Genomic DNA, 22,179 nt, shown 5'->3' on the forward strand with positions numbered 1-22,179 from the left:
TCTGTTTTTATATCTCCCTTTCTTTTCTGATTTGCTTATTTGGATGCTATCTCTGTGCCCTCTGCTTAGTCTGGCTAGATGTTTATATATCTTATTGATTTTCTCAAAGAACAAACTCCTGGTTTTGTTGATTCTTTGTATAGTTCTTTTAGTTTCTACATGGTTGGTTTCAGTTCTGAGTTTGATCATTTCCTGCCTCCTACTTCTCTTGGGTGTGTTAGATTATTTCTGTTCTAAAGCTTTCAGGTATGCTGTTAAGCTGCTAGTCTATACTCTCTCTAGCTTCTTTTTGGAGGAACTCAGAGCTCTGAGTTTTCTTCTTAGCACTACTTTTACTGTATCCCACAAATTTGGGTATTCTATGCCTTCATTTTCATCAAATTCTAAAAGCCTTTCATTTCTTCCTTGACCAAGGTATCATTGAGTAGAGCATTGTTCAGCTTCCATGTGTATGTGGGCTTTCTGTTGTTTATGTGGCTGTTGAAGACCACCCTTACTTCATAGTGATCTGATAGGAGGCACAGCATAAGTTCGATCTTCTTATATCTGTTGAGGTTTATTTTGTGACAATTATATGGTCGATTTTGGAGAAGGTACCATGAGGAGCTGAGAAGAAGGTATATTCTTTTGATTTAGGATAAAATGTTCTATAGATATCTATTAAATCCATTTGGTCCAAACTTCTGTTGGTTTCACTGTACCTCTGTTTAGTTTGTGCTCCCCTGATCTGTCCATTGAGGAGAGTGGGGTTTGAAGTCACCCATAATTATTGTGTGAGGTGCAATGTATGCTTTAAGATTTAGAAAATTTTGTTTTATGAATAAGGGTGCCCTTGTATTTGAAGCATAGATGTTCAGAATTGAGAGTTCTTCTTTGTAGATTTTTATTTTGATGAGTATAAAGTGTCATTACGTGTTGTTTTAAATGACTTTTGGTTGAAAGTGCTATTTCATTAGATATTAGAGTTATATGTTATATATTATAGATAATAGAATTAGATATTAGAATTATGTATTAGGAATTAGGGTATTAAAATGGTTACTCCACCTTGTTTCCTGGGACCATTTGCTTTGAAAACTGTTTTCCAGCCTTTTATTCTGAGGTAGTGTCTTTGACTCTGAGATGTTTCCTGTATGCAGCAAAATGTTCACTCTCTTTTCTAACTATTATGCTTAGGTTTTGTCTTCTGGATTTCCAGGATTCTTTGAGTTAGAAGCTTTTTACATTTTGCATTTTCTTTGACTGCTGTTTCAATGTTTTCTGTTATCTTCTGTACCTGAGATTCTCTCTTCTATCTCTTGTATTCTGTTGCTGATGCTTGCATCTATGACTTCTGATCTGTTTCCTAGGTTTTCTATCTCCAGGGTTGTCTTCCTTTGTGATTTCTTTATTTTTCTATTTCTATTTTTAGATCGTGGATGGTTTTGTTTAATTACTTCACCTATTTGGTTGTGTTTTCCTGTAATTCTTTAAGGGATGTTTGTGTTTCCTCTTTAAAGGCTTCTACCCGGATTGAGCAGACAGGTACACCCAAGTATGCAGGTAACATCTGAGTGTAAGATAGCTTGGGACACGGTCTACCAGGGCCCTACCTGCACACTGGACCTGTGCAGCACAACAGCTATCTGTGCACTTATCCTGCCAGGGAATATCGGCTCTGCAGGGAGTACCTCATTTAGAGGTGAGGCCATCATCTTCATTCCTGTGACTGAGCAGGATGTTACTGCTAGGAACACAGAGAACACCTGAGTGTAAGGTCATGTGGGACTTGGTCCACCAGGGCCCCACCTGCACACTGGAGCTGCGCAGTCCCACAGCACTCTGTGCCAGGGGAAAGCTGCTGAGATAGGTGTGCAGGCATACAGGAGGAACAAGCACTAGCCAGTGAAAGGAGGACCAACTAATGCCAGATATAACTGGACGACAAAAGGCAAACATAGGAATGTTACTAACAGAAATCAAGGCAATATGGCATCATCCAAACCCAATGCTCCCACAACAGCAAGTCCTGGGTACCCCAACACACCAGAAAAGCAAGATTTGGATTTAAAATCACAGCTCATGATACTGATAGAGGGAAACATCCACAATAGTGTGTGGGGTTTGTAACTGTGTATGGGATGGATCCCAAGGTGTGTCAGTCTCTGAATGGCCTTTCCTTAAGTCTGTGCTCCACATTTTCTTTTATATCTCCTCCCATGGGTATTTCATTACTCCATCTAAGAAAGACTGAAGAATCCACAATCTGGTCTTCTTTCTTCCTAAGCTTTATTTGGTCTGTGAATTGTATCTTGGGTGTTCCTAGCTTCTGTGCTAATAACCACTTATCAGTGAGTCCATACCCTGTGTGTTCTTTTGTGACTAGGTTATATCACTCAGGATGATAGTTTCTAATGCCATCTAGTTGCCTAAGAATTTCATGAATTCACTGTTTTTTAATAGCTGAGTAGTCCTCCATGTTGTAAATTCACCACATTTTCTAAATCCATTTCCCCGTCGAGGGACATCTGGGTTCTTTCCAGCTTCTGGGTATTATAAATAAGCCTGTTATGAACATGTGTGTCATTATTGCATGATGAAGCATTTTTGGGTATATGCCAGGAGTGGTAAGGCTGGGTCCTCAGGTAGTACTTTGTTCAGTTTTCTAAGCAACCACCAAACTAATTTCCAGAGTGGTTGTAGCAGCCTGCAATCCCATCAGCAATGGAGGAGTGTTACTCTTTCTCCACATCCTCACCAGCATCTGTTGTCATCTGAGTTTTTCATATTAGCCACTCTGACTGGTGTGAGGTGGAATCTCAGGGTTGTTTTGATTTGTATTTCCCTGATGACTAAGGATGTTGAACATTTTCTTTAGGTGCTTCTTCATCATTTGATATTCCTCAGTTGAGAATTCTTTTTTTAGCTCTGCACCTTATTTTTTAAATAGGGTTATTAGGTGCTCTGGTATCTAACTTCAATGCTTCTTTCTATATATTGGATATTAGCCCTCTATCTGTAGGATTGGTAAAGATCTTTACCTAATCTGTTGGTTGCCCTTTTGTCTTATTGACAGTGTCCTTTGCCTTACAAAAGCTTTACAATTTTATAAGGTTGCATTCATCAATTCTTGATCTGAGAGCATAAGCCATTGGTGTTCTGTTCAAGAAAATTTCCCCTGTGCTCATGTTTTCAAAGCTCTTCCCCCACTTACTCCTCTATAAGTTACAGTGTATCTGGTTTTATGTGGAGGTCCTTGATCCACTTGGACTTGAGCTTGAAAAGGAGATAAGAATGGATTGATTTGCATTCTTCTACAAGTTAACAGCCAATTGAGCCATGACTATTTGTTGAAAATGCTGTCATTTTTGCCTTGGATGGTTTTAGCTGCTTTGTCAAAGATTAAGTGAACATAGGACTGTGAATTAATTTCTGGGTCTTCAATTATATTCCATTGGTCTATTTGCCTGTCTCTGTATCAATACCATACAGTTTTTATCACCTCAGAGTAAAAGATTTCAAATCAACTTCCTGAGCAAATTGTCCAAAGAAGAGTAGCCACTCTAATAACAAATAAAATCAACTTTTAACCAAAACATATCAATAAGGATAAGGAAGCACACTTCATCAAAGGAAAAATCTGACAAGAATTACTCTCAAATTTGAAATCTATGCTCCAAATGCAAGGGTACCCATGTTCATAAAAGAAACTCAAACCACACATTGTACCTTGCACAATGACAGTGGCTGAGTTCAACATTCCACTCTCATCAATGGACAAACATGGTGAAACTAACAGAAGTTATGAACCGCAGACTCCAGAGAGATCTAACAGACAGTGCCAGGTACACAGACATAGACCGAGGCTACCACCGCTTGGGTCTCAGCCTGTCAAGCTTTTGCCTGAATCCAGGGTCTGGGCAGCTCTGTGGGTCATCTCTGTGCCAACCCTGTCAGGGGTTGTTTGCCCTGCAGACTAACTGGCAATTGGAGGAGTGCTCTGCCATCTTGGCTCCCTTAAGCCAGAGAGATCTAACAGAAAGCTACAGGTACTCAGACATAGGCTAAGGCTAACATCGCTTGGATCTTAGCCTGTCAGGCTTTTGCCTACACCCAGGGTCTGGGCAGCTCTGTGGGTCATCTGTGTGCCAACCCTGTCAGGGGTCATTTGCTCTGCAGAGTGATCAGCACTTGAAAAAGTTCCTCCAAGCATCAGCCATCTTTGCTCACTGAAGGAGCAGGCTGGAAGCACCAGGTTCACAGAGACAACCCGTGTATAGCATTGCTTGGGGCAAGACACACCAGGGGTTCAAGGGGACCCAAGAGGAGGGCAGCACATCAGCAATCTGTGTCAGGAGAAACCCAGTCATCCAAAGGTGTGGAAATAGCCCTACAGGCTCACAGGAGCTACAAGCACCAGCCAGTGACAACAGGACCAACTAACTACAAAGATAAACAGATGGCAAAAGGAAAAAGTAAGACCATTACTAACAGATATCAAGGCAATATGGCAGCATCCGAATCCAATTATCCAACAACAGCAAGTCCTGGATACCCCGACACACCAGAAAAACAAGATCTGGATTTAAAATTGCATATCATGATGGTATTAGAGGATTAAAAGGATGAGATAAATAAATCTCTTAGAGAAATACAGGAGAAAATGGATCAAAAGTTAGAAGCCTTTACAAAGGAAACACAAAAATCATTTAAAGAAATTTAGGAGACTATGGATCAAAAGATAGAAACCAAAACCCAGGAAATGGAAAAACCACATAAAGAAATACATGAGAACGTGGGTAAACACACAGAAGCCATGAAAGAGGAAACACAAAAATCTCTTAAAGAATTACAGGAAAACACAAACAAACAAGTGAAGGAAATGAGCAAGACCATCCAGGATCTAAAAACAGAAGTAGAAACAACTAAAAATCACAAAGGGAGACAACTTTGGAGACAAGAAAACCTTGGGAAGAAATCAGGGACCATAGATGTGAATATAAAGAACAGAATACAATACATAGAAGAAAGAATCTCAGACGGTGAAGATACCATAGAAACCATGGACTCAACAGGCAAAGAAAATGCAAAATGCAAAAAGCTTGTAACCCAAAACATCCAGGAAATCCAAGAAACAATGAGAAGACAAAAATCTAAGGATTATAGGTATAGATGAGAGTTAAGATGTACAACTTAAAAGGCCAGCAAATACCTTCAACAAAATTATGGAAGAAAACTTCCAGAACCTAAAGAGAAAGATGCCCATAAATATACAAGAAGCCTACAGAACTCCAAACAGACTGGACCAGAACAGAAATACCTCCTGTCACATAATAATCAAAACCCCAAATGTACTAAACAAAGAAAGAATATTAAAGGCAGTAAGAGGAAAAGGCCAAGTAACATATAAAGGAAGACCTATCAGAATTACACCAGACTTCTCACCAGAGACCATGAAAGCTAGAAGATCCTTGGCAGATCTAATGCAGATTCTAAGAGAACACAAATGCCAGCCAAGACTACTATCCCCAGCAAAACTCTCAATCACCACAGAAGGTGAAACCAAGATATTCCATGACAAAACAAAATTTACACATCATTCCACAAACCCAGCCCTACAAAGGATAATAAGTGGAAAACTCCAATACAAGGAGGGAAACTACACCCTGGAAAAAGTAAAATAGTAACCTTCTTAAATAAAACCCAAAAGAAGATAACCACTCAAGTATAAAAATAACATCAAAAATGACAGGAAGTAATACTCACTATTCCTTAATATCCCTTAACCTCAATGGACTCAATTCCCCAATAAAAAGGCATTAACAGACTGGATACATAAACAGGACCCTACATTTGCTGTATACAAGAAACACACCTAAATGACAAAGACAAACATTACCTTAGAGTAAAAGGCTGGAAGACAATTTTACAAGCAAATGGTCTCAAGAAACAAGCCAGAGTAGCCATTCTAATAGATAATTCTAACAGATAAAATTGACTTTCAACATACAGTCACGAAAAGAGACACAGGAGGACACTTCTTGCTGGTCAAAGAAAAATCCACCAAGAAGAACTCTCAATTCTGAACATCTATGCTCCAAATGCAAGTGCACCATCATTCATAAAAGAAACTTTACTAAAGCTCAAAGCACACATTGCACCTAACACAATAATTGTGGGTGATTTCAATACTCCACTATCCTCAATGGACCGATCAGGAAAGCAGAAACTAAACAGGGAAACAGGGAAACTAATTCAAGCTTTGGACCAATTGGATAATATATATATGTATATGTATATGTATATGTATATGTATATGTATATGTATATGTATATGTATATGTATATGTATATGTATATGTATATGTATATAAAACATTTTATCCTAAAGCAAAAGAATATACCCTTTTCTCAGCATCTCATCATACCTTCTCCAAAATCGACCATATAATTGGTTACAAGACAGACCTCAACAAATATAAGAAGATTGAACAGATCCCATGCCTCCTTACACTATGGAGTAAGAGTGGCCTTCAATACCAACAAGACCAACAGAAATCCCACATACACATGGAGACTGAACAATACTCTATTCAATGATACCTTGGCCAAAGAAGAAATCTAAATTCTAAAAAGTCTTTGATTTCATTCTTTATTTCTTCCTTGACCAAGGTATCATTGAGTAGAGTATTGTTCAGTTTCCATGTATATGTGGGATTTCTGTAGTTCTTGTTGCTCTTTTCCTGATCGGTCCATTGAGGAAAGTGCAGTGTTGAAGTCACCCAGAATTATTGTGTTAGGTGCAATGTGTGCTTTGAGTTTTAGTAAAGTTTCTTTTATGAATGAGGGTGCCTTTGCATTTGGAGCAGGAGCATAGATGTTCAGGATTGAGAGTTCTTCTTGGTGTGTTTTTCCTTTGACCAGCAAGAAGTGTCCCTCAGTGCCTCTTTGATGACTTGAGGTTGAAAGTCAATTTTATCTGATATTAGAATGGCTACTCTGGCTTGTTTCCTGAGACCATTTGCTTGTAAAAGTATCTTCCAGCCTTTTACTCTAAGGTAGTGATTGTCTTTGACACTGAGGTGTGTTTCCTGTATGCAGCAAAATGTAGGACCTCTTTATGTATCCAGTCCGTTAGTCTCTGTCTTTTTATTGGGGTATTGAGTCACAATTACACTGATACCAAAGCCACAATTACACTGATACCAAAACCACACAAAGATCCAACAAATAAAGAGAACTCCAGGCCAATTTCCCTTATGAATATAGATGCAAAAATATTCAATAAAATTCTGGCCAACTGAATCCAAGAACACATCAAAACAATCATCCACCATGATCAAGTGGGCTTCATCCCAGGGATGCAGGGATGGTTCAATATACGGAAATCCATCAATGGAATTCACTACATAAACAAACTCAAAGGAAAAAAAAATATAATCATTTCATTAGATGCTGAAAAATCATTTGACAAAATTCAGCATCATTTTATGTTAAAAGTCTTGGAAAGAATGGGAATTCAAGGCCCATACCTAAGCATAATTAAAGCAATGTACAGCAAACTGGTAGCCAACATCAAACTAAATGGAGAGAAACTTGAAGCAATCCCACTAAAATCAGCGACTAGACAAGACTGCCCTCTCTCTCCATATCTTTTCAATATAGTACTTGAAGTTCTAGCTAGAGGAATTAGACAACATAAGGAGGTAAAAGGGATACAAATTGGAAAAGAAGAGGTAAAATTATCACTATTTGCAAATGACATGATAGTATAACTTATGTGACCCAAAAACCTCCACCAGAGAACTCCTACAGCTGATAAACAACTTCAGCAAAGTGGCAGGTTATAAAATCAACTCAAGCAAATCAGTTGTCTTCCTATACTCAAAGGATAAGCAGGCTGAGAAAGAAGTTAGGGAAATGAAACCCTTCACAATAGACACAAACAATATAAAGTATCTTGGTGTGATTCTAACCAAACAAGTAAAAGATCTTTACGACAAGAACTTCAGGTCTCTATAGAAGGAAATCGAAGAAAACCTCAGAAAATGGAAAAATCTGCCATGCTCATGGATTGGCAGGATTAATATAGTTAAAATGGCCATTTTGTCAAAAGCAATATGCAGATTCAATGCAATCCCCATCAAAATCCCAACTCAGTTCTTCACAGAGTTAGAAAAAGCAATTCTCAAATTTATCTGGAATAGCAAAAAACCCAGGATAGCTAAAACTATTCTCAACAGTAAAAGAACTTCTGGGGGTATTAGTATCCCAGACCTCAAGCAATACTACAGAGCAATAGTGTTAAAAACTGCATTGTATTGGCACAGGGACAGGCAGATGGACCAATGGAATAGAATTGAAGACCCAGAAATGAATCCACACACCTATGGTCACTTGATCTTTGACAGAGGAGCTGAAAACATCCAGTGGAAAAAAAGATAGCCTTTTCAACAAATGGTACTGGTTCAACTGGAGGTCAGCATGCAGGAGAATGGGAATTGATCCATTCTTATCTCCTTGTACTAAGCTCAACTCCAAGTGGATCAAGGACTTCCACATAAAACAAGTCACACTGAAACTAATAGAAAAGAAACTGGGGAAAACCTTTGAGGACATAGGCACAGGGGAAAATTTCCTGAACAGACCACCAATAGCTTATGCTCTAAGATCAAGAATTGACAAATGGGATCTCATAAAATTACAAGGTTTCTGTAAGGCAAAGGACACCATCAAAAGGACAAAAAGGCAACCAACAAATTGGGAAAAGATCTTCACCAATCCTACATCCAATAGAGGGCTAATATCCAATATATACAAAGAACTTAAGAAGTTAGACCCCATAGAACCAAATAACTCTATTAAAAAAATGGGGTACAGACCTAAAAAAAGAATTTTCACCTGAAGAAATTCAGATGGCCAAGAAGCACCTTAAGAAATGCTCAACATCATTAGCCATTAGGGAAATGCAGATCAAAACAACCCTGAGATTTCACCTCACACCAGTCAGAATGGCTAAGGTTAAAAACTCAGGAGACCGCAGGTGCTGGTGAGGATGTGGAGAAAGGGGAACACTCCTTCACTGCTGGTGGGATTGTAAGATGGTGCAAACCACTCTGGAAATCAGTCTGGCAGTTTCTAAGAAAACTGGACATGACACATCCAGAGGACCCTGCTATACCTCTCCTGGGCACATACCCAGAGGATTCCCCAGCATGCAATAAGGACACATGCTCCACTATGTTCATAGAAGCCTTATTTATAATAGCCAGAAGCTGGAAAGAACCCAGATATTCCTCAGTGAAGGAATGGATACAGAAAATGTGGTATATATACATAATGGAGTAATATTCAGGAATTAAAAACAATGAATTCATGAATTTTTTAGGCAAATGGATGGAACTGGAAAATATCGTCCTAAGCAAGATAACGCAATCACAAAAGAATACACATGGAATGCAATCATTGATAAGTGGATATTAATTAGCTCTGAAGCTCTGAACACTGAAGAAACAATTAGCATATCAAATTATTCCCATGAAGAAGGAAGAAGAGGGCCCTAATCCTGGAAAGGCTTGATCCAGCATTGTAGGAAGTACCAGGACAGAGAAAAGGGAGGGGGAAAGATAGGAGAATGGATGGAGAGAAGAGGACTTATGGGACATATTGGAGGGGGAATGGGAAAGGGGAAATCTTTTAGAATGTAAACAAAGAATATAGAAAATAAATTTTAAAAATACAAAAAAAAAGAACAACAGGAACTGAGGAAATTAAAATAAAAAACCATCAGATCCTACTATGAAAGCCTATACTCAACACACCTGGAGAATCTGAAGGAAATGCACAATTTCGTAGACAGATAACAAATACAAAAACTAAATCAGGATCAAATAGATGACCTAAAAATTCCCATAACCTCTCAAGAAATAGAAGGGGTCAGAGAAGGTCTTCCAACCAAAAAAAGAACAGGACCAGATGTTTTTAGTGCTGAATTCTATCAGTCCTTCAAAGAAGACCTAACACCAATAATCTCCAAACTATTCCACAAAATAGAAAGAGAGGAATACTACCCAACTTGTTCTACGAAGCCACAACTATGCTGATACCAAAACCACACAAAGATCCAACAAAGAAAGACAACTTCAGGCCAAATTCCCTTATGAACATCAATGTAACAATACTCAATAAAATTCTTGCCAACCGAATCCAAGAACACATCAAAATGATCATTCACCATGATCAAGTAGGCTTCATCCCCGGGATGCAGGAATGGTTCAATATATGAAAATCCATCAATGCAATCCACTACATAAACAAACTCTAAGAAAAAAATCACATGGTCATTTCATTAGATGCTGAAAAAGCATTTGACAAAATTCAGCATCATTTCATGTTAAAAGTCTTGGAAAGAACAGGAATTCAAGGCCATACCTAAACATAGTAAAAACAATATACCCCAAACCAGTAGCCAACATCAAATTAAATAGAATTTTTAAGCAATCCCACTAAAATCAGAGACTAGACAAGGCTGCCCACTCTCTCCATATCTTTTCAAAATAGTACTTGAGGTACTAGCTAGAACAATTAGACAGCATGAGATGAAAGGGATACAAATTGGAAAGGAAGAAGTCAAACTATCACTATTTGCAGATGATATGATAGTATACTTAAGTGACCCAAAAAACTCCACCTGAGAACTCCTACAGCTGATAAACAACTTCAGCAAAGCGGTTGGTTATAAAATCAACTCAAGGAAACTCAATAGCCTTCCTATACTCAAAGGATAAGTAGGCTGAGAAAGAAATTAGGGAAATGACACCCTTCATAATAGCCACAAACAATATAAAGTATCTTGGTGTGACTCTAACCAAACAAGTGAAAGATCTGTATGACAAGAACTTCAGGTCTCTGAAGAAGGAAATTGAAGAAGACCTCAGAAAATGGAAAAATCTTCTATGCTCCTGGGTTGGCAGGATGAATATAGTTAAAATAACCATCTTGCCAAAAGCAATATACAGATTCAATGCAATCCCCATCAAAATACAAACTCAGTTCTTCACAGAGTTAGAAAGAGCAATTCTCACATTCATCTGGAATAACAAAATACCCAGGATAGCTAAAACTATTCTCAACAACAAAAGAAACTCTGGGGAATCAGTATCCCAGACATCAAGCAATAGTACAGAATAATTGTGTTAAAAACTGCATGGTATTGGTGCAGTGAAAAGGCAGGCAGATCAATGGAATAGGATTGAAGACCCAGAAATGAACCCACACACCTATGGTCACTTGATCTTCGACAAAGGAGCTGATAACATGCAGTGGAAAAAGATAGCCTTTTCAACAAATGGTGCTGGTTCAACTGGAGGTCAGCATGCAGAAGAATGTGAATTGATCCATTCTTATCTCCTTGTACAAAGCTCAACTCCAAGTGGATCAAGGACCTCCACATAAAGCCAGACACAGTGAAACTGATAGAAAAGGAACTGGGAAAGACCCGTGAGGACATGGGCACAGGGGCAAAGTTCCTGAACAGAACACTAATAGCTTATGCTCTAAGATCAAGAATTGACAAATGGGACCTCATAAAATTACAAAGTTTCTGTAAGGCAAAGACCACTGTCAAAAGAACAAAACAGCAACCAACAAATTGGGAAAAGATCTTCACCAACCCTACATCCAACAGAGGGCTAATATCCAATATATACAAAGAACTCAGAAAGTTAGACCCCAGAAAAGCAAATAACGCTATTAAAAATGGGGTACAGAGCTAAATAAAGAATTTTCGCCTGAAGAACTTCTGATGGCTGAGAAGCACCTTAGGAAATATTCAACATCATTAGTCATTAGGGAAATGTAAATCAAAACAACCCTGAGATTTCACCTCACACCAGTCAGAATGGCTAAGATTAAAAACTCAGGAGACAACAGGTATTGGCAAGGTTGTGGAGAAAGAAGAACATTCCTCCACTGCTGGTGGGATTGCAAGCTGGTACAACCACTCTGGAAATCAGTCTGGTGGTTCTTAAGAAAACTGGGCAGGATACTTCTGGAGGACACTGTTATACCACTCCTGAGCATATACCCAGAGGATTCCTCAGCATGTACTAAGGATACGTGCTCCAGTATGTTCATAGCAGCCCTAATTATAATAGCTAGAAGCTGGAAAGAAGCCAGATGTCCCTCAACGGAATACAAAGAAATTGTGGTATATATACACAATGCAGTACTATTCAGCCATTAGAAACAATGAATTCATGAAATTCTTAGACAAATGGATGGAACTGGAAAACACCATCCTAAGCAAGATAACCCAGTCTCAAAAGAACACTCATGGTATACACTCACTGATAAGTTGATATTAGCCTAGAAGCTTGGAATACTGAAGACACAATCAACCTATCAAATGATGTCCAAGAAGAAGGAAGTAGTGGCCCCTGGTTCTAGAAAGCCTCAGTGCAGCAGTATAGGGAAATACCAGAACAGGGAAGTGGGAAAGGGTGGTTGGGGGGAACCCAGGGAGGGAAAAGGGCTTATGTGGCTTTCGGGGAGGGGGGATCCAGGAAAGGGAAAATCATTTGAAATATATATAAAAATATATCGAATAAAAAAAAGAAGTTATGTACCAAATGAATTTAACAGATATCTACAGAACATTTTACCTAAAACAAAAGAATATACCTTCTTCTCCTCACCTCATGGTATCTTCTCCAAAATTGACTATATATTGTTTCACAAAACAGGCCTCAACAGATACAATAAGATTGAAATAATCTCATGCATCCTATCAGATCACCATGGACTAAGCCTGGACTTCAATAGCAAAATAATGATGATAATAATAATAAAAAATCAGAAAGCCAAAGATAAACATGGAAGCCCTACTCGATGATAACATGGTCATGGAAAAAATAAAGAAATTAAAGACTGTTTACTATTTAATTAAAATGAAGATACAATATACTCAAACTTATGGGACACATGAAAGCAGTGCTAAAAAAAACTCATAACTCTGAGTGCCTCCAAAAAGAAACTGGAGAGAGCATACACTAGCAGCTTAATGGCACACCTGAAAGCTCTAGAACAAAAAGAAGCAATTACACCCAAGAGAAGTAGACAGTGGGATCATACTACAGAAGCCTATATATTCAACCAAAATGTAAAATTTGGGTAAAATGGACAATTTTCTAAACAGATACAAAATGCCAACATTAAATCAGGATCATAGAAACAATTTAAACAGTCCCAAAATCCCTAAAGAAATAAAAGCTGTCATTAAAATCTCCCATTTAAAAAAAGCCCAGGACCAGATGGGTCTAGTGCAGAATTCTGTCAGACCTTGAAAGTAGACCTAAAAGCAATAGTCTTCAAACTATTCTACAAAATAGAAAGAGAAGGAACACTACCCAATTCATTCTAGGAAGTCAGAGTTATGCTTATAAAAAAGAACACACACACACACACACACACACACACACAGAGAGAGAGAGAGAGAGAGAGAGAGAGAGAGAGAGAGAGAGAGAGAGACCCTAAAAAGAAAGAGAACTTCAGACCAATTTCTGTTATGAATATCAATGCAAAAATACTCAATAAAATTCTCGCAAACAATCCAAGAACAGGTCAAAATGATCATTCACCTATATCAAGTAGGCTTCATCCCAGGGATGCAGGAATGGTTGATATATGGATATCCATCAGTGTACTCTACTACATAAACAACCTCAAAGAAAAAAAAAAACACATGACATCTTTAGATGCTTAATTTGACAAAATTCAGCATCCCTTCATGTTAAAAGTCTTGGAAAGATCATAATTGAAGGCTCAAAGCTAAACACTGTAAAAGCAATATACAGCAAACCAGTAGCTAACATCAAACTAAATGGCGAGAAACTTGAAGCAATCCCACTAAAATCAGGGACTAGACAAGGCTATCTACTCTCTCCCTATTTATTCAATATAGTACTTGAAGTGCTACCTAGAGCAATTAGACAATAAAAGGAGATCAAAGGGATACAAATAGGAAAGGAAGAAGTCAAAATATCACTATTTCCAAATGATATAATAGTATACTTAGGTGACCCCAGAAATTCCACCAGAGAACTCCTACAGCTGACATCCTCAGCAAATGGCCAAATAACAATTTGACCATAACATGAAATCTGTATCCAAATAATTGTGCCTGCAATTAATTCCTTGGTGCAGCAGAACTGTCAACTCTTAGCTTAGCTACTATGGAGGTAAAATCCTTTGGTCATGTGAAGGACATTGAAGTACAGTCTTATTACAATGAACTCCAATGTCTAAAATTGTTCTTATATTGGGTTTGTACCACAGTAAGAGCCAAGATTTTAAGCCCTACTAAAAACAAAACAAACAAACAAACAAACAAAAAGACTTCTTCTTATGTTCATTTAATAACATGTCCATCATTTTTATGATAGGTATAAATAAATATATTGTATTGAATATAACAAAAAATGAAAATTAAATACAGAATAAAAAAGAAATCTTACCTCAGTCAGCATTCCAGACATCAATGTATTACACACTGACAAATTTTGTATATTCAAACATCACATCCTACATTCCAGGAATAAATTCCACTTTTTCATGCTAAAAAAAAAAAAAAACATTACCTCAAAAAAAAAATCAGTAGCTTTCCTATACTCAAAGAAAATCAGGCTGAGAAAGAAATTAGGGAAATAACATCCTTCACAATAGACACAATCAATATAAAATATCTTGGCATGACTCTAACCACACAAGTGAGTGATTTGTACTACAAGAACTTCAAGTCTATGAAGAATGAAATAAAAGAATACCTCAGAAAATGGAAAAATCTCCCATGCTCATAGATGGCAGGATTAATATTAAAAATGGCCATTTTGCAGAAAGCAATTTATAGATTCAATACAATCCCCATCAAAATTCCAACTCACTTCTTCATAGAGTTAGAAAGAGCAATTCTCTAATTCAATATGAATAACAAAAAACCCAAGATACCAAAAACTATTCTCAACAATGAAAGAACTTCTGGGGGAATCAGCATCCCTGACCTCACGTTGTACTACAGAACAAGAGTGATAAATAGTGCATGATATTTGTACAGTGACAGACAGGTATATCAATGGAATAGAATTAAAGACCCAGAAATGAACGCACACACCTCTGATCACTTGATCTTTGACAAATGAGCTAAATCTGTGCAGTGGAAAAAAAGGCAGCATTTTCATAAAATGGTACTGCTTCAACAGATGGTCAACTTGTAGAAGAATGCAAATTAATCCATTTTATCACCCTGTAAAAAGTCCAAGTCCAAGTAAAGCAAGGACCTCCACATAAAACCAGATGCAGAATCTAATAGAAGAGAAACTGAGTAAAAGCACACACATGGGCACAGGGTAAAATTTCCTGAACAGAATACCCATGGCTTATGCTCTAAGATCAAGAATGGACAAATGGGATCTCACAAAATTGCGAAGCTTCTGTAAGGCAAATAACACTGTCAATAGGACAAAAAGGCAACCAACATATTGGGAAAAGAGCTTCACCAGTCCTACATCCAATAGACGGCTCATATCCAATACATACAAAGAACTCAAGAAGTTAGTCTCCAGAGAACCAAATAACCCTATTAAAAATTGGGTACAGAGTTAAACAAAAAAATTCTCAATTGAGAAATATTAAGTGGTTGAGAAGCACCTAAAGAAATGTTCACCATCCTTAGTCATCAGGGAAATGCAAATCAAAACAACCCTGAGATTCTACCTCACACCAGTCAGAATGGCTAAGATCAAAGTGACAACAGATACTAGTATGGATGTGAAGAAAGAGGAACACTCCTCCTTTGCTGGTGGGATTGCAAGCATGTTCAACCACTTTGGAAATCACTATAGCAGTTCCTCAGAAAATTGGACATAGGAGCATAGGAGAAAATTGGACCTGAGGACCCTGGTATATGACTTCTGAGCATATACCCAGCATATAATACATACATATGCTCCACTATGTTCATAGCAGTCATATTTATAATAGTCAGAAACTGGAAAGAACCCAGATGTCCCTCAACAGAAGAATGGTTACAGAAAATATGCTAAATTTACACAAGGGAATATTACTCAGCTATTAAAAACAATGAATTCATGAAATTCTTAGGCAAATGGATGGAGCTTGAAAATATCATTCTAAGTGAGGTAACTCGGTCACACACACACACACACACACACATGGTATGCACTCACTGATAAGTGGATATTAGCCATCCCATATACAGTCACTAAACCTGGATACTTTTGGATTTGAGGAAGTGCTTGCTGACAGGTGTCAGATATGGCTGTCTCCTGAGAGGCTTTGCCAGAGCCTGACAAATAGAGGCAGATGCTTGCAGCCAACCATTGGACTGAGCACTGGGGAGGTGTTGGAGAAGGGACTGAATAATCTGAGAGGGTTTACAGCCCCGTGGAGTGAGCAACAGTGTCAACCAGCCAGCCAGATCCCCCAGGGCTTCTGTGGACTGGACCACCAATCAAAGAGTACATATAGAGGGACCTATGGCTCTGGCTGCATATGTGCCAGAGGATGGGGGTGTTGGACATCAGGTGGAGGAGAGGCCCTTGGTCCTGAGGGTGTTCTATGCCCCAGTGTAGGGGAATACCAGGGGTGCAAGATGGGAGTGGGTGGATGGGTGGGTGTGTGGGGAGCATCCTCATAGAAGCAGAGGGAGGTAGGATAGGATAGAGAGTTTGCAAAGGAGAGACCAATAACAGGGAAAAACATTTGAAATATAAATAAAAAATATGCAATAAAAAAGAACACATTTTTCTGAAGCAAATAGGGACATTTACAGAAAACCAAAATTGGTAAAAAAAAAAAAAATACAGTGAACATCTGAACATGGGGTGTTCATCCCCAGTGGATATATCCACTAAGACTAAAGTGAAGACATTATTAGCTTTATAATAAAATACAAGAATTAGAAGATATAGAGCAAATATTGTTTATACTAATGACTATTGATAATAGGCACAAGTATTTCATAAATTTAGTATAGCTACCTTCCAAATATGCACATACTCTGTGATTCAGTAATTGAAAATCTTGCTTATTTGAACAGTATGTCATTAATACTAAAAACCAAGTATATTTATAGTACAACAATTCATACTACTCCTGAGCTTTGTTTTAAATCAGCCCAGAGGACTAGATTAAAATGAAATGACATTAAACAATGAAAGGAGTCAACATGCAATCATATTCATATATTTCACAAATAATTGTGGAAAAAATAAAACACCTAAGAATTTATCCTGATTTATATGATTTTACAAACATAGTAGTTGAAAATATATCAAATTCACCTGCAGAAAAATAGTGATCAAGCATAACAGTACTTCTGAGATTTTTATTTGAATTACTTCTTGACCTAAGTATAATTAATGAAGTACATTCACCTTGTACAAGCACAAGATTGTATCTCAAAACTTAAGAATTTTGTTGTATAATGTACTAAAACCCAAGCAGTGGGGCACACCTGTAAGGGATTGTTTTGACTGTGTAAATCAGACAAGGTAGAAGACACACCGTAAACCTAGGCCACACCTTTCTGGTAACAGTACACACTAAAGAACAGAAATGCCATGTTGGAAAGACAGACATTACTATTTTCTGAGTATAAAAGATAAATCTGAGGATCAGAACTGTCTTAACAATACCAAGTATTAAAAAGTATTTTTTGATACTATAAAATCTTCCATTCACTTTTTCTCTTATCATCTTTTTGGAGAATGGGTAAGACAACCCTGTAACACTAAATGACTAAATTATACATAGAACACTCTCAGTTAAAATCATAAACAGTAGATTAGAAGTTCAGTGAAAAAATTTTAAATTAAGAAATTTAAGGAAAAATGAGAAAGCTTGAAGTCTCCAAAACTTACCTCCTTTGTAAATATTCATACATGTATCGACATCATGTGACAAGAAGCATGTTTTATAGATACATGTAAATCTGAGGCAGTCATCTAAGAGACATATGATACTAACCATAGGTGTAATTTAATTTTTTTCTAGTAGCTAAACTAAAAATATAAACAACCCCCATACCCTGTGCTCTATTTCCTACCCCATAACTCTGCCTACTTTCCTGGAGTTGTGCTCACAGCAAGAACACCAGGAAACAGTCCAATTGCTGGCCCATCAACTGCTCTGAAAGCACCCCTAACTATAGCACCCTATCCCAACTTTCTACCCTATGGCTGTCTACTTTCTAGATGGCTTGCATGGATCCTTTCTGGCACCAGGAACACTAGGCAAGACCCTACCCCAATACACTGCCCATAATCTTTCCCCTAAAACATAGCCATTAGCCTTAAACTGCACCCCATTCCTTAGACTTCATTTTCTAGCCCACAACCTTGACTGCTCTTCTGCAGGCTGACAGGAACCAGGAACCATAGGACATGTTGGTATGTATGATCTCAGAGGCAAGGTTAGCACCCAAAACGTTAAAGATCTCACAACACCTCCAAGGGAGACATCATATTTGACCTAAAGCTAGCTAATCATCATAACCACAGGCCACACCGGCCAGTGGAGAAAGAGTAAACTAAAACCAAGGGGAAAAAAAATCCTCCAACCACCCATCAAACAAATAAACAAACAAACAACAACAACAACAACAAAAAACCTCAGAAATCTGTTTCTAAACCTAAAATAGCTAAAAAAAACTAAATGCTTAAAGCTAGCTTAAGAACACAATCAACAGCAGCCAGGGAGATAAGATACCACCAGAGCCCAGCTATACTACTACAGTAAGCCATGGATATCCTAACATAGCTGACATGTAAGAAAATAACCTTAAATTCAATTTTACAATAGATGACAAAAGCCTGTGGAGGGGAAAAAAGAGGAAACAAACAATAAACAAATTGATTGCAGGAAAATGTAATTAAATGGGTGAAAAAAATGAATGAGGTCTAAAAATGAAAATAGAAACAATAAAGGAAACACAAACTATGGGGAATCCTGGAGATGAAAAATGTAGGCAAGAAAACATAACAGAAAGTACATATGCAAGCATGGCCAACATAATACAATACATGGATGAGATAATCTCTAAGATTTAGAAGAGCCAATATGAGAAATCAATACATTGGTCAAAGAAAATGTTAAATATGAAAAGATCTTGAACAAAACATCCAGGAGATCTGGGTCACTGTGAAAAGACCAAACATAATAATAACAAGAGCAGAAGGGCAAGATTTCCAGTTTAAAGGTCTAAAAAATATTTTCAATGAAGTTATAGAAGAAAATTTCCCTAATCAAAAGAAAGAGATACCTATAAACATAGAAAAAGATTGCAGAACACCAAATAGATTAGACCTGCTAATGGCCAGGACTCTCCTGGCCCAGAGATGGTAATGGTGGAGTCACGGAGTAGGACTCTGTTGATGGCTTTGAAGTCTGAGAGTCTCAGGGCTTTCTATGATGATAACTTCTAAAGCATCCTAGAAACTTTCTTGCTCTTTCTGAGGGTGAAAGACTGCTGGTTTAGGTGATTAACACCTGTAGCCTAACAGCAGAAGATTAAGCAATGTGGTCTTTGTTCTATCTCAGTAGGAACTACTGGGCTCTAACTTTCAGCCTGCTAGTCAGAAGTCTCAGGGAGAAAAATGGGCCACTTAAAGAAGTGGCTAATGAGTTTATTACTAAGTTGTAAAGAGTTTCCTATGAAAGAGGAAAAAGTGGAAAGAACCTAAGTGGAGAAAGGGAAAAATTCTTCTAAGTGGGGAAAGGTAAAAAGTGAGAGAGTAGGAGAGTGGAGGAGGAAAAGAGTGTGCACCAGAGATAAGAGAAAGTAGTGAAAAGGAGAGAAGAGAGAGTAGTGCCCTTTCTCTTTTGTCTTCAGTACTTATACATCTTTCAGAATACATGATCACGTGTTACAAAGTTCATCACAAGTTCACACAAAAATCAAATCATATATTGAAATAGAAGTTTACAACAGAGAATGTTTACATGCATATCCATTAGGAATAATTATCTAGATAGTAAGATCTATCACTTGTCTTCTCTACAGGGTTGTAGAAAGTTTAAAACCATAACTAAGTTATAAGTGAAGCTTTGTATGGATAAACCCAGTTAATATTTTATCTTCTGTCCTAGCACCTATAATAAATTGTTGGTTCCCTTTTTATGACCTTTGGTTAATTGTTTTACAACCTCTTGGAATGTGCTCTGAGTAGGAGAAAGTCTGGTTGCCATCTAAGAGCAATTAACCTGTGACACTTGGGAGACTGGCAGAGTTCTCATTGCAGTTCTGACTATCAGAAAAGGACCTAGTAGCAGTCCCATTACAAAAGAACTTAATAATCACAAATATAATTTTGGGAATTCTTATAGGATCATCATTAAAACATAAGTCATCTATTTGTCTACATAGCATCACTATAAGACAGTAGATCTTTGTGGATCTGCAGAGATCTGCTCCAAAGGGGTGTGCTATTACTTACTGATTGTTATAAATGTATAAAAACAGGAAAGCATATAAATAGCAGGAATCTTTCCTAAAATTAGTCCCCCACAGCCTTGCTGAATGGGGGCTCACCTGTCACAGATTATAAAATAATCCAAAGCAGCCATTTCAGGATGATCACTTGCTAGTATATTGTCCCATTATGGCTCCTGACATAGACCAGAAATAAAAATTCTTCCATTTCATATTAATCAAAACATTAAATGTCAAGAACACTTGACTTCTCAATAGAGACTCTAAAAACCAAGTGGGCCTGTGCAAAATGTCTTGCAGTCTCTAAGAAACCACAGATCCCAATCCAGACTATTACACCCACCCACATTTTCAATTATCCTAAAGAGAGAAAGCACAATATTTCATGACAAAATGAAATTTAAACAGTATCTATCTATAAAGCCACCCCTAACAAAAATGCTAGAAAAGAAAAAAAGAAAAAAATTCCAACCTGTGAAGGTTAATTACACCTAAGAAAACTCACAGTAGCAAAATGAAAACACACACATATACACACTGACACGACCAATGTCAAAATAGCCGGACCAATTTCCCTTAGGAACATTGATGCATAAATACCCAATAAAACACTCAAAAAATGAATCCAAGAATACATTAAACACAACACGATCAAGATAGCTTTATCCTAGAGATGCTGGGATGGTTCAACATATGAAAATCCACATATTTAATCCACTGTATAAGCAAACTGAAATAAAAAACACATGATCATCTCAGATACCGAAAAAGCCTTTGACAAAATCCAGTATCTCTTCTTGTCAAATGTCTTGGGGAGATCATGAATTCATGGCACATACCTAAACACAGTAAAGGAAAATATACAGCAAATCCATAGCTAACATCAAATTAAATAGAGAAAGTTAAAGCAATTCTACTAAAATCATGGACAAGAAAAGGCTGTCTATTCTCTCCATATCTATTGAATAAATTACTTAAAGTTTTAGCTGGGGCAATAAGACAACTATAGGAAAACACGGGGATACAAATTGGAAAGGAAGAAGTCAAAGTATCATACTTCGAGATGATATGATAGCATATATAAGTGACCCCCCAAAACTCTACCGGGGAACTCCTACAGCTCATAAACACCTTCAACAAAGTTGCTGGATATAAAAGTAACTAAAATAAACACTAGTTGTCCTATACACAAACAGTAAATGGGCTGAGAAAGAAATAAGGGAACCAACACCCTCCATAATAGCTATAAATTATCTTGCTGTATCTCCAACCAAGCAAGTAAAAGAAATTAATAACAAGAAGCTCAAGTCTCTCAAGAAAGAAATTAAAGAAGATATAAGATGGAAAGATCTCCCATGCTCATAGATCAGTTGGATTAACATAGTAAAATGACCACTTAACCAAAAGCAATCTACAGATTCAATGAAATTTCCATCAAAATTTCAATACATTTTTTCACTGATCTTGAAAGAATAATTCTCAACTTCATACAGAAAAAGAAAAACCTAAGATAGCTAAAACAACCCTGAACATTAAAAGAACTTCCACAGGTTTAATACCCCTGATTTAAGTTGTAATACAAAGCAATAATAATGAAAACCACATGGTTGGTGTTAAAACAGATAGGTTTCTCAATGGAATCAAAATGAAAACCCAGAAGTAGACCCACATACATTTGCATGCTTGATTTTTGA

Source organism: Apodemus sylvaticus, chromosome 5 (assembly GCF_947179515.1).
Source record: "Apodemus sylvaticus chromosome 5, mApoSyl1.1, whole genome shotgun sequence".
In the NCBI taxonomy this organism is placed as follows: Eukaryota; Metazoa; Chordata; class Mammalia; order Rodentia; family Muridae; genus Apodemus; species Apodemus sylvaticus.